General features: G+C 32.4%; 1 protein-coding gene and 1 long non-coding RNA gene across 6 annotated transcripts in view; one reads left to right on the top strand and one right to left on the bottom strand.

Annotated features, from left to right (window-relative positions):
* LOC128881979 (long-chain fatty acid transport protein 4-like) overlaps positions 1–14,094 on the top strand; it is a 51,322-nt gene that overhangs the window by 3,153 nt on the left and 34,075 nt on the right. The window lies entirely within an intron of this gene.
* Positions 1–14,094, bottom strand: part of LOC128881981 (uncharacterized) — a 27,170-nt gene that overhangs the window by 9,984 nt on the left and 3,092 nt on the right. For 2 of the 4 annotated variants that reach the window (XR_008458234.1, XR_008458233.1), the window contains exons 1-2: positions 4,792–4,806; positions 4,412–4,479 (exon numbers count right to left, since the gene is read on the bottom strand). This is a non-coding gene — a long non-coding RNA (uncharacterized LOC128881981). Of the gene's footprint in view, positions 1–4,411; positions 4,480–4,791; positions 4,807–12,086; positions 12,299–14,094 lie in introns of those variants that run through there. The other 2 variants (XR_008458235.1, XR_008458236.1) reach the window with 1 other exon arrangement.

Below are 14,094 nucleotides of genomic sequence, written 5' to 3'. Positions count from 1 at the left end.
CACTCCGCTCACTTCGCTCACTCCGCTCACTTCATCCACTTCGCTCACTTCATTCACTTCGCTCACTTCATCCACTTCGCTCACTTCATTCACTTCGCTCACTCCGCTCACTTCATCCACTTCGCTCACTTCATTTTATTTATATTGAATATTTATTGATGCAACAATAAAAACTAGCTCACGCGCAGTTCAACATTATTTCAATATTTTTATTGACTTTGAATTTTTTATTATAATTGATTGATGTTATTATAATTCAATTTGTATTGATTGTTTTGAATAAAAGTAAGATTGAATACCATTTTGGAATAAATATTCTGGAAATGGATAGTGAAATAAATGTTTCACTTTGTATTCAATAAAGTAGACTCTATTATATTCGATTAATAGAAGACGTTCGTGGGTAAGCGGAGAAGTAGGTTGCGTTATAGTCGGAAGGTCGCGAGTTCGAATCCCGCCGGAGGGGTACAAAAATTAAAATAGCTTTTTTTCTCCGTTTTCATGGAATACAATCACAAGAAATAAGTATAGTAAAGAAAAAACTGTATATTCAATCTGGAAAAAAGCACAGCAAGAAATATATATATATATATACTATATATCTACATATATAATAGAGGTTAATGAAAATGGGGGATGAAAGATGGCCGAAAAAATGTCTAAAGGAAGAAATCAGGGGAATATTGAACCGAAAACCCATAAAAGTGGAGAAGACAATTGAACACGGGGAAGGCAAATAGGATGGAAGATGTAGGAGAAGGAGAAATTTGGAGATTCGTATGGGAAGAGAGAGGAAAAGAATTAGAGAAAAGAATAGGAAGAGGCATACGTACAAAGATATACACATACGTATAGATCAAGAAATCCAGCTAGACTGATATATTAAGATCCCATATAAAACTTCAAAAAAGTAAAAAAATGACGCCAAGTACCACGAAAAAATTGGGAGGACTCAATGACAAAAATTAATTTTGGAAGAAAATCAATTATAATAATAACGGTTTCCCATTTTTGTTTCAAAATATATGTGCTATATTAATTAAGAAATTAAATTACTAATTTGTATTATCACATACAAATATTTGCACATATTTATTTCACATACAAACCTTTCCTTATTTAAATTCTTTAAATAAATAGAATAAATAATAGCAAAGTAGAGCTAGTGTCTGTTTTAGATTGCTTCAGTTTTATTTTATTATACACGCAAACTTTTTCATTTTTGAAATTCTGTAAATTGATGGATCCCATAAATTCAACGTGCGTTGTACTTACTCATTCGATGAAAATGTTAAATTTAATGCGGCGTATCCAACAAAGCGTATCAACTGTGTCATTTCCGTTATTTGATTGTAAATTATGATTCTTCGAATACTACGCTCCAGCTGTAGGAGAACGGTAGTTTTCCCCTACCATGGGTCCCCCATAAGCTCTGCTTTTCCTCCGATTCAATCACCCGTGACATTTTGAAATCTTGCTTGCGTTCCTCGTAACGCAATTCAAGTAATATTTTTACCGTTTGTAACAATTAAAAAGTCCCCAAGAAATTAAATTAATTAAATTAAATCACGGTTTCCAAATTATTTTTCTGCGATTTCGAAAAGCAAGGATTTTCGGTATCTTAGATTTATTATTATTACAGATATAATTATTATATAATTATCATAGATATATTATATATTATTATATAGATCTTTAATTATCTATAAACGAAATTTTTTATTCTGTATATTTTATTTATTCTGTAGTCTCGAACCAGTTGTTGTTTATTTTATGCTTCGACTCTTTTTTTTTTCTTTTTTGAGCCACTTTAAATATTAAAACTGTTTTTAATAACTTAACATGCAAACAGAATATAATAAAATACGACTCTATATTACAATTTCTTCTAATTTTATATATAATTCAATTCAATATGTATTTATATTATTATTCAATATTTTTGTTTAATTATACTTTTTTCTTTGCAAGAGATAATTATATCTTTTTTCATGTATCAATTACAATAAATTAATTCACTATTACGAATCAACTTTTCCAGATTTTTCGAGATATGAATTTTACTTGTTTACCTTTTTACCTTTTTTACTTTTTTACTTTTTTACTTGTTCAGAGAATCTGAAAATCAGCTGCGATTAATTTTTAGATGAATTCAACGACCTACAGCAACATTAATATAACTTTCGAACGACCTCGGGTATGGAAATTTGCATTAGGATCTAGGATCGAACGATCCGGACAGATACTTCAGAAACTGTTGGTATCCGTCCAAGTGGTTACGTTCCACTAACATAAATTTTCCTACCCAAGGTCATTCGAATGTTGTTGCAGGTCGTTGAATTCATATCGATGTTGGCTACAGCATCGTGTATGGAAAATGGTTTCACATATAATAATATGATACATCGATATTAAATCAAATACTTTGTTTTTGTATTTTCATATACAGGGTGGCGAAAAAGTATGGAAATTGCCTAGATAACTAGGGGTTTAGTGATAAAACAAAAACAAAACAAAGGTTACGTCTTAGGTAATTTTCAAGGAGGAATTTAATGGTGACCTTGGATTTGACCTTGAGCCTCATTTTCAAGGTCATTTCGAAGAATTCATCTCGATGTTGACTACAGTTAAAAGTAAAGTGGTTTCGCATAATATACATCGATATTAAATGAAATAGTTTGTTTTTTTATTTTCATATACAGGGTGGCGAAAAAAGGATGGAAAAGCTCTAGAAATCTCGCGAGGTTAGTGATCAGACAAAGAAAGAGCAAAGGTTACGCTTTAGGTAATTTTCAACGAGGAATTTGACGGTGACCTTGGATTTGACCTTGAATATCATTTTCAAGGTCATTTAAGAGAATTCATCTCGATGTTACCTACAGCATCGTGTATGGAAAGTGGTTTCACATGTAATAATAAACATCGATATTAAACACAAATTATTTGTTTTTTTATTTTCATATACAGGGTGGCGAAAAAATATGGAAATTCCCTAGTCATCTCGCGAGTTTAGTGATAAAACGAAAAAAGAGCAAAGGTTACGCTTTGAGGTAACTTTAAACGAAGAATTTAATGGTGACCTTGGATTTGACCTTGAACCTCATTTTCAAGGTCATTTCAAGGTCAACTCGTTTTCTTTTATTGGCGACCCCTATTTTTCATCCCGAAATCGAAAAGAGCGGAAAATTTTCTTATTTTAAGATTTTATTTACTTTTTGTTGTCGAGAAAAAGTATTTTCGCGTAGAATTAGCGGTCTTTACAATTCCGGGATCAAAAATAGGGGTTCCCATTTAAAGAAAACGAGTTGACCTTGAAATGACCTTGAAAATGAGGCTCAAGGTCAAATCCGAGGTCACCATTAAATTCCTCCTTGAAAATTACCTAAGACGTAACCTTTATTTTATTTTTTGTTTTATCACTGAACTCGCTAGATATCTAGGGATTTCCATACTTTTTCTCCCACCCTGTATATCACAGCAGAAAATATCATATATCTCTATTTACTTGTCTTCAATCGTATTACTTCTGTATTGCTTCTCGTTATTTGCTTTTTCTGTGTTATTCTCACGTAATTATATTTCTTTTAATCCAATACATATATTCAAATCACCCCCCGAAGCACCCCTTTCAAGGACCTCCAATATTTTTGGGACACCCTGTATATATACAAACATCCATTTTTACATATAATATATAGATTAAAGCGTTTCATTGTATATTAGAATATTATGTTAGTTTTCTGGAATTAGTTTACAGGGAGACAGTACATTTTATAATTACTAATTGTTCAGAGAACTATTACACGTATTTAGATATGCATTAACAATAAAAGTAGAACTGACACGCGCATAACTTTTAACGTGACGACAATTGAATACATACTTGGAAATGTTTATAGCATATCAGCTTTAGTAATTACTCGATTCTCTAGCAGATTTGTTTGACATTTTACTAATACTAAACAAGCTGCATTCAGAATAATTGTAAAGTTTGATTAGTTATAAGAAATATATCAAAGATCCATGAACTGTTGATGAAAGACTGCACGGGATAAATAAAAAATTCGATCCATGTGTTATATTTTTGGAAAGTGTGCATTAGGTGTAGAAATTTATTCTTTATTTATTTATGAAGGAAAACCAGACGACTGTTAGTCTGTCCTCGGTCACACGTATCAAGAGAGCATATACAGCCGTGAAACCAAATGTCAAAGCAATCTGTGTTTTATTACTGTGAAGGTTGGTTATTTAATGTAACAAAATAGTCGGTACAGTAGATTAACGCGCAATAGTGGTTAAGGTTACGTTCTCAGGGCCTGTAGTTATGTTTGATTATAACTATCATGTGTGATTACACTATAAGGGGACTGGTGGAGCCTACGATGAAGAATAAAATAATTAAGGTACATACTATTGGGTTGTCTGGAAAGTCCATGTCGATTTTTGATAGGTGGTGCAGGTCTGAATATGTTGAAATGGCTGAAAACAATTAACATATATATATGTATATGTACATCCTTTAAAAGATGGAAAGGTTGTGGAACAAAATAGTACCTATGTAATTCAATAAATATACATATAAATAAATGTATATTACAATTCAAATGTGCCTTTGAAGTTTTCTTAAAAATTGCCACGAACTTTCTGGACAACCTAATATATTCAAACATTTAATCTGCTTAACGAAAGTATAAAGTTTATTTAATTCATAATGTTTCTTATAATATAAATCTCAAGTAAAACAGTCTCATTTTGAGGTTACTCTAATATTCTTATAATATAATCACTTACTGAAACTTCATTAATGTTCTGGACGGGGCCGACGTTAGGGGGGCCGTTAGGAGGGTCCCTGGTATGCGGTCCCAAAAATGTTGGAAGTCCTTGAAAGGGGTGGTTTGGGGGGTGATTTGAAACACTTTTTTCCTTTGTAAAAATGTCGGATGGGGCTTCGTTAAGGAGATATTAAGGGAAAACCCCGACCAATCAGAGCGCGAGTATACGATATACGCGCGCTCTGATTGATCGCTCCACCGGCATACTCGCGCTCTGATTGGTCCGGGGTTTTCTGTTAATATCTCCTCAACGAAGCCTCGGACAACATTTTCGCTAAGGAAAATGTTGTTTCAAATCACCTCCCGAACCACCTCTTTCAAGGCGTTACAACATTTTTGGGACACCCTATATATACAGGGTGGAGGTGATTTGAAACAACATCTTCCTTAGCGAAAATGTTGTCCGGGCTTCGTTGAGGAGATATTAACAGAAAACCCCGGACCAATCAGAGCGCGCGTATATCGTATACTCGCGCTCTGATTGGTCGGGGTTTTCCCTTAATATCTCCTTAATGAAGCCCCATCCGACATTTTTACAAAGGAAAAAGGTATCTCAAATCACCCCCCGAACCGCCCCTTTCAAGGACCTCCAACATTTTTGGGACACCCTGTATACCGATATTTTTTTATTGTCTCTTCTCATACTATTAATATTTATGTATGAACTGTCGCGCCATGATACTACGTCACACATATAAATAGCCGCTGTAACCAAAAGCTAGACTAAACTCACTAAACGAATGTGATATCAATCGAAGCAAAGCAATCGAAATCGCGATAGTGGGGGGGGGGGGGGAGGCGTTCATTCGAACCGTGTTTACATGACCTTTAACGTTGTAGCGCCGCGTTTACATTTTCGCCAAGCGTGTGTTTATGTCAACAACTAGCATTTCAATATGAATTCTCCAACTTCTATGAATATAAAACTCATCTTACAGCCAATAAAAATTCCACATCAAATTATTTCGAAACGGTCAAGTTTTGATCCCGTAGTTCCTTTGAACTATGTTCCATGCTTTTGTATTAATTTTTGTATGTAGAATTACTTCGTCAATTATTCCACTCATCATATATGTATACGGACACCCTATATAATCCAGAATTTGGAAGAATGAACCGAAGACCGGTTTCTAATGCGATTGCTTATGCATGAGATTCTCTATTTACATATTTCGTATCTATAATTTCGCAACCTGAATATGTGAATATTCCAACAACTATAAAAAGTAAAAATAAATTAATTTTGCGATATATTTCTCGTATGTCCTCTATTCGACACCAATGAATCTTCATACAAAAATTTAATTCTATATTTTCAGTTACAGATAGAAACGTATACAAAATTTCATATAATTTCATTCAACCGTTTGTTCATAATAAATTCTTAAATAAAGCCTTATTTTTAGCGTTTCGAGTCTCCTCCATTAAACGAGACATTTATCCGCGAAAAAGGTAGACAATAAGACAATAAATTCCAACAAGCATAAACGTTCATTATGCAATGGTGGAACGATTATGTCGGAGTGTATTACTCCCGTACGATTATGCCAGAGTGCGTTACTCCTGGCCGAGTTACGTCGTACGCGATAGAAAGCGCGCAACGGCGCGTGGTATTTCCGTATCGAACCAATATAATACCGATGATCATTTAAATTTTCTGCGCGCCATTAGTTCTTCATAATGGAGACACGTGTGTTTGCCGTGGAACAAAATCGTTAGGATATAATTGTTTACATGCTCGAGCGTGTATCGTTCATTAAAAAAAACAAAAACTCGTCAAGTATGATGTATGCAGAGATGTTTTCATTACTGACTTCCTTTTGGGTCGTTAAGATTAATGAAACTCTGTGGTGGTTTTACTTAGGCGTACAGTGTCGAACCGATAAATTAATCAACATGTTTCAAAATAATAAAAGAATATTTATTATTTATTCCAGAAAATAAAAGATATTACTAGACTATGCGAATGTTGTGCATTCATGACGTACAATAATATAGAAAACATGCATAAAAAAAATATATATATATATAGGATGTCCCAAAAATGTTGTAACAAAGGGGTATACCTCCACAGTGGTGGGGATGGTTTCAGTGCATTTATGGAGACTGCTGTAATCTGAAAAGGAAGGAGAGAGTTAAAGTGGCATGAGAAATACTGATGTCTCCATAAATGCACAAACTCGGGACTGAACTTGTGCATTTATGGAGACTGCTGTAATTCGAAAAGGAAGGAGAGAGTTAAAGTGGCATGAGAAATACTGATGTCTCCATAAATGCACAAACTCGGGACTGAACTTGTGCATTTATGGAGACTGCTGTAATTCAAAAAGGAAGGAGAGAGTTAATGTGACATGAGAAATACTGTGAAGTCTACCATAAATGGACAAATTCGGGACCTTGTGCATTTATGGAGACTTTACTGTAATTCGAAAAGGAAGGAGAGAGTTAAAGTGACGTGAGAGATACTGTGAAGTCTCTATAAATGCACAAACTCGGAACTGAACTTGTGCATTTATGGAAACTTTACTGTAATTCGAAAAGGAAGGAGAGTTATGGTGACATGAGAAATACTGTGAAGTTTCCATAAATGCACAAACTCAGGACGGAACTAGTGCATTTATGGTAGACTTCGTACATTACAAAAAAACCCGACCAATCAGAGCGCTAGGCGTCCGCGCACCCCGACCAATCAAAGCGCGAGTATGCCAATGGAGCGCCCTCTGATTGGTCGACGTTTTCCCTCAATATCTCCATAACGAAGCCTCCGACAACATTTTCACTAAAGAAAAAGTTGTTTCAAATCACCCCCCGAACCACCCCTTTCAAAGACTTTCAACATTTTTGGGACACCTGTATAGCATTTATAAATAAATAATTACTTGTTGTAAAATTTAAGTGTAGGATTTGAATGTGAATTCAGGCCCTGGAAAATTTTTGAACCGGGCCCCGCAAAAGGTCATGCCGGCCCTGGTGGTCAGAATATTAAAGTATCCTCAAAATGAGATTGTTTTACTTGAGATTTATATTATAAGAAACATTATGAATTAAATATATAAACTTTATACTCTCGTTAAGCAGATTAAATGTTTTAATATACTATCTACCTTAATTGTTTTAGTCTTTATCGTAGAGAAAGTGTATGCATATGTACACTGAATAATAGACACAGGTATTGTCACACAATCGATGTAATGGATTGTGCAGCATTGTGTGAGCTTGTAACATGTATCGTATCGATTCACGAATGAAAAGTGTAAAACTCGTTAGTCATTGATTGCGTGGACGGATCACAACCTCACTTAAGTATTCCGATTTCAACGTTTAACTTCCAAGATAGCAAAGTGAATGAATTGTTGAAGGATAATAAAAGTTTTAAAAACGAAGCGTCGTAAAGTAGAATTAAATTCATTTTTAGAAGTGAGAATAAAAATGATTAACTACGCTGTAAAGTAAAATATATGTACATGTAGACACGATGATCACTTAGTTTGATTGCGTCAAATAATAATTATTGTTTAGCATTACTGAATAATTAAAATAATTAAAATTGATTTATTTTTAAATGGTATTGAAAATCATGCTTTGCACAATTTTTTTCATAATTTTATAATCAGCATTTGGAATTAAAACCATCGGCTATATCTTTTTAGTTCTGCTAGAATTAAAAAAAGAAATAGAAAATTTTATTTGGTCTTTTGATTACAGTAAGACAGTTTCATCTAGAGATTCTAGAGCCTAGCAATAATAATAATTTTATAATACATTATCGAACAAAGAATGTACTATTAAATCGTACTGAAAAGAATCAACAAAATTTTAACGAGTTAATATTTTTGTTATATTTACTTTTTGTGTTTTGATTAATAAACAATATACAAAGTACAAGTGGTTGAGAAGTAGTTTGAAAATATAATACAAACATAATAATCAAATTTTATTCTGAAGCACCACCTAGTATTTTCTGTTATTTATACAGGGTGTCCCAAAAATGTTGGAGTTCCTTGAATGGGGTGATTCGGGAGGTGATTAGAAACAACTTTTTCCTTAGCGAAAATGTTGTCCGAGGCTTCGTTGAGGAGATATTAAGGGAAAACCCCGGACCAATCAGAGTGCGAGTATACGGTATACGCGCGCTCTGATTGGTCGCTCCACCGGCATACGCGCGCTCTGATTGGCCGACGTTTTCCCTTAATATCTCCTTAACGAAGCCACGGACAACATTTTCGCTAAGGAAAAAGTTGTTTCAAATCACCTCCCGAACCACCCCTTTCAATGACTTCCAACATTTTTGGGACACCCTGTATAGTCTGAAGCAGAGATGGAGAAAACGCTGGGCTTCGAATAAATTTGAAGTTTGCCGACGTGCTTGTCTCGTTTCCTTCTTTGGAAAATGTTGAAAACTTCCCATCATTGAAAGGAATGTAAAATGTAAGAAACGATAATATCAAATACTTACGATACGATGATTTCAACAGTCAAAGAAAATGTTGTATTCTATGTAAGTTGTTTGAAATATAACGTCATATGCAAATCCAACCATTGAAATCTAAACGGATGTGATTAATTCAAAAATGTTCTAGGAAGAATAGTGGAATCGTTGCTGAGATCTGTCTGCGTTAATTTTATTCCCTTATTTGTTTTGGCTATAATTTCTATTCTTCGTCTCTTTCTATTTGGTTTTTTATAAAGGTTTTCGGTAGAAATTCAATTACTGAACTTCACGTGCCTGCCATTTTGTTAATTTTTGCAAAAATTGAAAGTTTCCTCAAAAATGTTCGAAAAATTGGAGTTGGCCTAGGTAATATATTGCAACTTGTGATATTTCGTTACAGCAATGTGATTTGTCGGAAAAAGTAAATAAATGTACACTTTCCTAGACTTTATTCTATAGAAGTACGACTTGAGGTCGTGAAAATTCCATAGTAATTGCGGTCGCCAAGAAGTTTCGTAAGAAAGAGGAACTAAAGTAAAACCAGTTAATGCGTCCCAGTTACCGCAAAGAAACTGAAAGAAACGCATACCGTTTGCTCCTGAAATTTTCTACTATTTTTAACCCTAAATCCTACAAAATATTTCTAAAATTTCCTTCTGTTGAAACGGTTACGTATCGAAACATGTTCAGAATATAATCAGAAAAAATAATTATATTCAGTCTACAATTACACTTGTTTGAAAGTTACTTTTAAACTATAATAAAAAACTGATAATTAAATTTTATTCTAAAGGAGTCCATAGCATTTTCTTTTATTTATAGAGTTTAAATTTAAACTCCATTTTCCTTAAGGAAGGAAAAATTAAAAAATACTAATCAAATATTTAAGACTCGATGATATCAATAATCGAAGAAAGATATGTTTTCCTCTAAATCTCTTATGTAAATCACTTTTCACTATAACAACCTAAAAATAAAGTATCAACAGTCTCTGAGTTCTTTATTCCGATAAAAATATGTTTTCCATTTGAAATCTAAAGCTAAATTGTAAGCTAAAATACAAATCTATTTTCTTCGACATACATCATCTTTATAAAAATCTGTAACGCTGAGTGCAAGAACTAATCGATCAGATGTGGAATGAATCATTACTCTCATTACTCAATGAGTCATAAATTATGTATCTATAATTGATAGTGTACAATTTGAATAGATCGTAGAAGTTGTAAATGTAGGAAGCAATATAAAATGTACAAACTAAATACATACTGCATTACAGAGTTATGGGCAGAAATTAATTACTACGATAAAGAAGTAGTATGTGTAAAGCGATGAACGAATGAAGAATTAATTTCTGCGTTTTGTATTGACAATTTACGTTAATGACATCGTAAGTCATCGACAAATCGCTGTATTCATAATTTAATCTAATATAATTGTTTGTTGAATTCTAGAATACTCATGTTATTGTTGACGTATAAAAAAGCTTCTTGGATCATTGTAGATGATGTACGTACAGTGAGAAAATTATCTGTAAGTTACTTATAAGTTTGGAATTTATGTTATTCTAACTAAAATTGTTAAGATTGTAGGTAGATTTATAGTGCATGAAACTTGCACATGGTGGACAAATTTATGATGGTGGAAATGTTATTGAAAATAAATTTCTCTTTAATTTCTTATTACAGTGTTGTAAAAGGTCCAAAACCATTTGTATTTAATTTTTCCTTCTTTTTCCTCATAAGTTCAGAATGTAACAAATTTTGTATTGTATAATATTTAAAAATTTTGTCAATATCTCTCATAATTTTAGAAATATTAACAAAAATATTAATAATCCGAATTATTTCAAAACGTGTTTCCTTAAAATTGTTTTTGGGTCAAAATGTAAAAAAGAACTGTTATTAGATTCCTATGAATTTTATTTTTGTCAATATCTCTTATGCTTTCAGAAATATTAACAAAAAATAAAAGTGTAACACTTCCTTTTCTACCAAGTTCAGAACGCAACAAATTTTATATTATATAATATTCAAAAATTTTGTCAATGTCTCTTATAGTTTCAGAAATATTAACAAAAATATTAATAATCAGAATTATTTCAAGATGTATTTCCGTAAAACCATTTTTGGATAAAAGTGGAAAAAAGTTCTTATGAATTTTATTTTTGCAAAAATTCAAATACATATTTTGCCATGTACCAATTGTCGACCATTGCTTGTAGTATCGAGGAGTTTCCGAACTCTGCCACGCGATAGCGCTAATGTACATTTATTTGGATTTATTGATCAAGTCTCGCTATTAGGGAGTCGACAGCAAAATACTACGATCCTGTGTTTTTATAAACTACATATATATTTTTATACTGCGAAATAAGTATTTGTTTCGGGTGGTTCAGTGAGAATCCTAGTATTTTAGGAGTCGAGGAAGAATACTTGATGCATGGTCACTGTATAGAGCAGCTACGCGACTAAAACGAATCCTACAAAAATGTGTTCTAGCCTCGTACCAATTCATTAATCAAAGAAATGTGTATCTTTTTGGGGTGAGTAAGGATTCCAATTCTATACTGAAATTATTTGAGAATATTAATAGAATAAAATATTAACAGAATAAAATGATTAAAAACAATATGCAACTAAAAGATAACTAACTCACCATGTTGGTAATATTTCATTCTGTTTGAGAATGAAATTATCAAGTTGTAAAAAGGATTTAATTTGTATGATAATTATAATAATTAAATAAATTGGTACAAGGATCTCCGCTCCGCTGACGAAATATCACATTATCGTAGGCCCTTTTCTTACACTTATACTTACGTTTCTAAATCAAGACACGAGAGAGAAAGAGAGAGAGACTGACCACCTCCATTTACTCATGCCTCATACATTCCCCATATACATTCTCTTTTGGACCACCGTTTCCACTATTCATCCTTTTTCTCATTTCTTCCACTCCCTTCATCCATACCTCTTCTTCTCCTTTATCTCCTAAGACCTCCATCGCTGCTTTTTGCTACCCACTGTCTCTCCTAAAGAACATAAAATAAAATAGAGAAATAAAGTGACGAATATGATAGTCTTGTTCATTAAACTAATGACACATTTTGAACTTAATAATAAATTACATGAAGAAAACATAAAATGTATATAATGTCAAATATTATCCTTTGATATATCTTATACAAAGACTGCAAATCTTTATGTTAAATAAAATCTTAGCGAACACACCTACAAAAAGTGAACCTAAATAGGAATTTATTTTCTTCTCCAAATATTATAACACGATCTTTACTTTCAATGTTTTTTATATTCTTGCATATTGTTTGCAATTTGTAGTTTCTTGCACATTCAAATTTTCTATAAATGCATAAAGATCCGCAGTCTAGTTATAAATTATAAAAATCTGTTTGGAAAGGGCTTAAACACATAATATACATATATGATGTATAATATTTTAAAACAGAATTATGTTTTACTTAGCAAGTATTCTAATAAAATACATATTGAAAAGAGTAAACTTACATAATATTTGTGAAAGTTAATATCATACAAATAATAAAAGTTAGAGTTGGAAAAATTTAGGAAGAAGCATTTGAATTGATGATAAAACAGAATTAAGACAGTAAAAAGAAATAAGAGGTCATTCGTTGACTATGATGAAGATACACAATTACTTGAAGAAACAATTTCATAAAATTACATTCTATTATAATAAGTAGACTGCGGATCTTTATGCATTTATAGGAAATTTGAATGTGCAAAAAGCTGCAAAATGCAATTTAGGAAACTATTAAGGATAAAAAGGAGAAAAGAAATCGAAAGAAAAAAAAGATTTTATAAAATAAAATTTGTTAATGAAACATAGCAATTACACTTGAAATTAGATTAGTCTCGAATATCGTGCATCTCTCAAGAGAAACTCGAGGAGAAAGTAGAAAGTATAGAAATGCTAGCTGATATGTAAAGCTATATTTAAGATACTTCGATTTTGCGAATTGACACTATAAATTAGTCTCTTATAAAATAAGGAATTGAATGAAAACTTTTTCATAGAATTAATTTTCAAAGACTTTTAATGTTTACATATATTATTGGGTGTAGACTTAGACCCATTTTGTTTGTTTGTTAAAACAGTAGCCTTGTAGTTTTTGACCTGAAAAGTTTGACCTGGAAATTTGTATTTCAAATTATATTCAACAAACGATTATTGAACATAAAAGTGGTTATCTTTTATTGGTTATTCGGTATCTCTGTAAGAATTCTGCTCATCTCTGATCCGATCAGAAGCAGTAACCAGTCATGAAAGTAGCACGGCGACTCGGGAGCGCAACAAAACGTCGAGAAATACTTGAATCCGGATTTAGACAAGCCCTGTCGGTCGCTTGACGCAATATAACTTTGCATTGGATACTCTGTGTTACACGATACTGCGAATGTCTCGCGTAACTCATGTTTGTTGCATGAATTTGAAGGACAACGTAGAGAGCGGAGCCCAAATTACGGGAAAACTAGTATTTATGGTTGGAGATATAGTATATGTTTAGCCATTTAATGCAACGGTGAAACTTTCTTATTATTAACTTTGTTGTTCTAAAATTTTTTGTATCGTATTCCTGACATTTTTCTGATTAAAATGAGTCCAAACACGATATAATTTGGCTGATATTTACTATGGATCTTTATTTAGTTAGTGTTCTACGATATACAGGGTGTCCTAAAAATATTGGAGTTCCTTGAAAGAGATGATTCAATTACTTCCGATTGTTTAATATTTAATCGATAACATAGGTACCAATTATTTAATTATCTACAATTCTACAGGGTG

Source organism: Hylaeus volcanicus, chromosome 9 (assembly GCF_026283585.1).
Source record: "Hylaeus volcanicus isolate JK05 chromosome 9, UHH_iyHylVolc1.0_haploid, whole genome shotgun sequence".
In the NCBI taxonomy this organism is placed as follows: Eukaryota; Metazoa; Arthropoda; class Insecta; order Hymenoptera; family Colletidae; genus Hylaeus; species Hylaeus volcanicus.
This window is presented reverse-complemented; position numbering and strand designations above follow the sequence as displayed.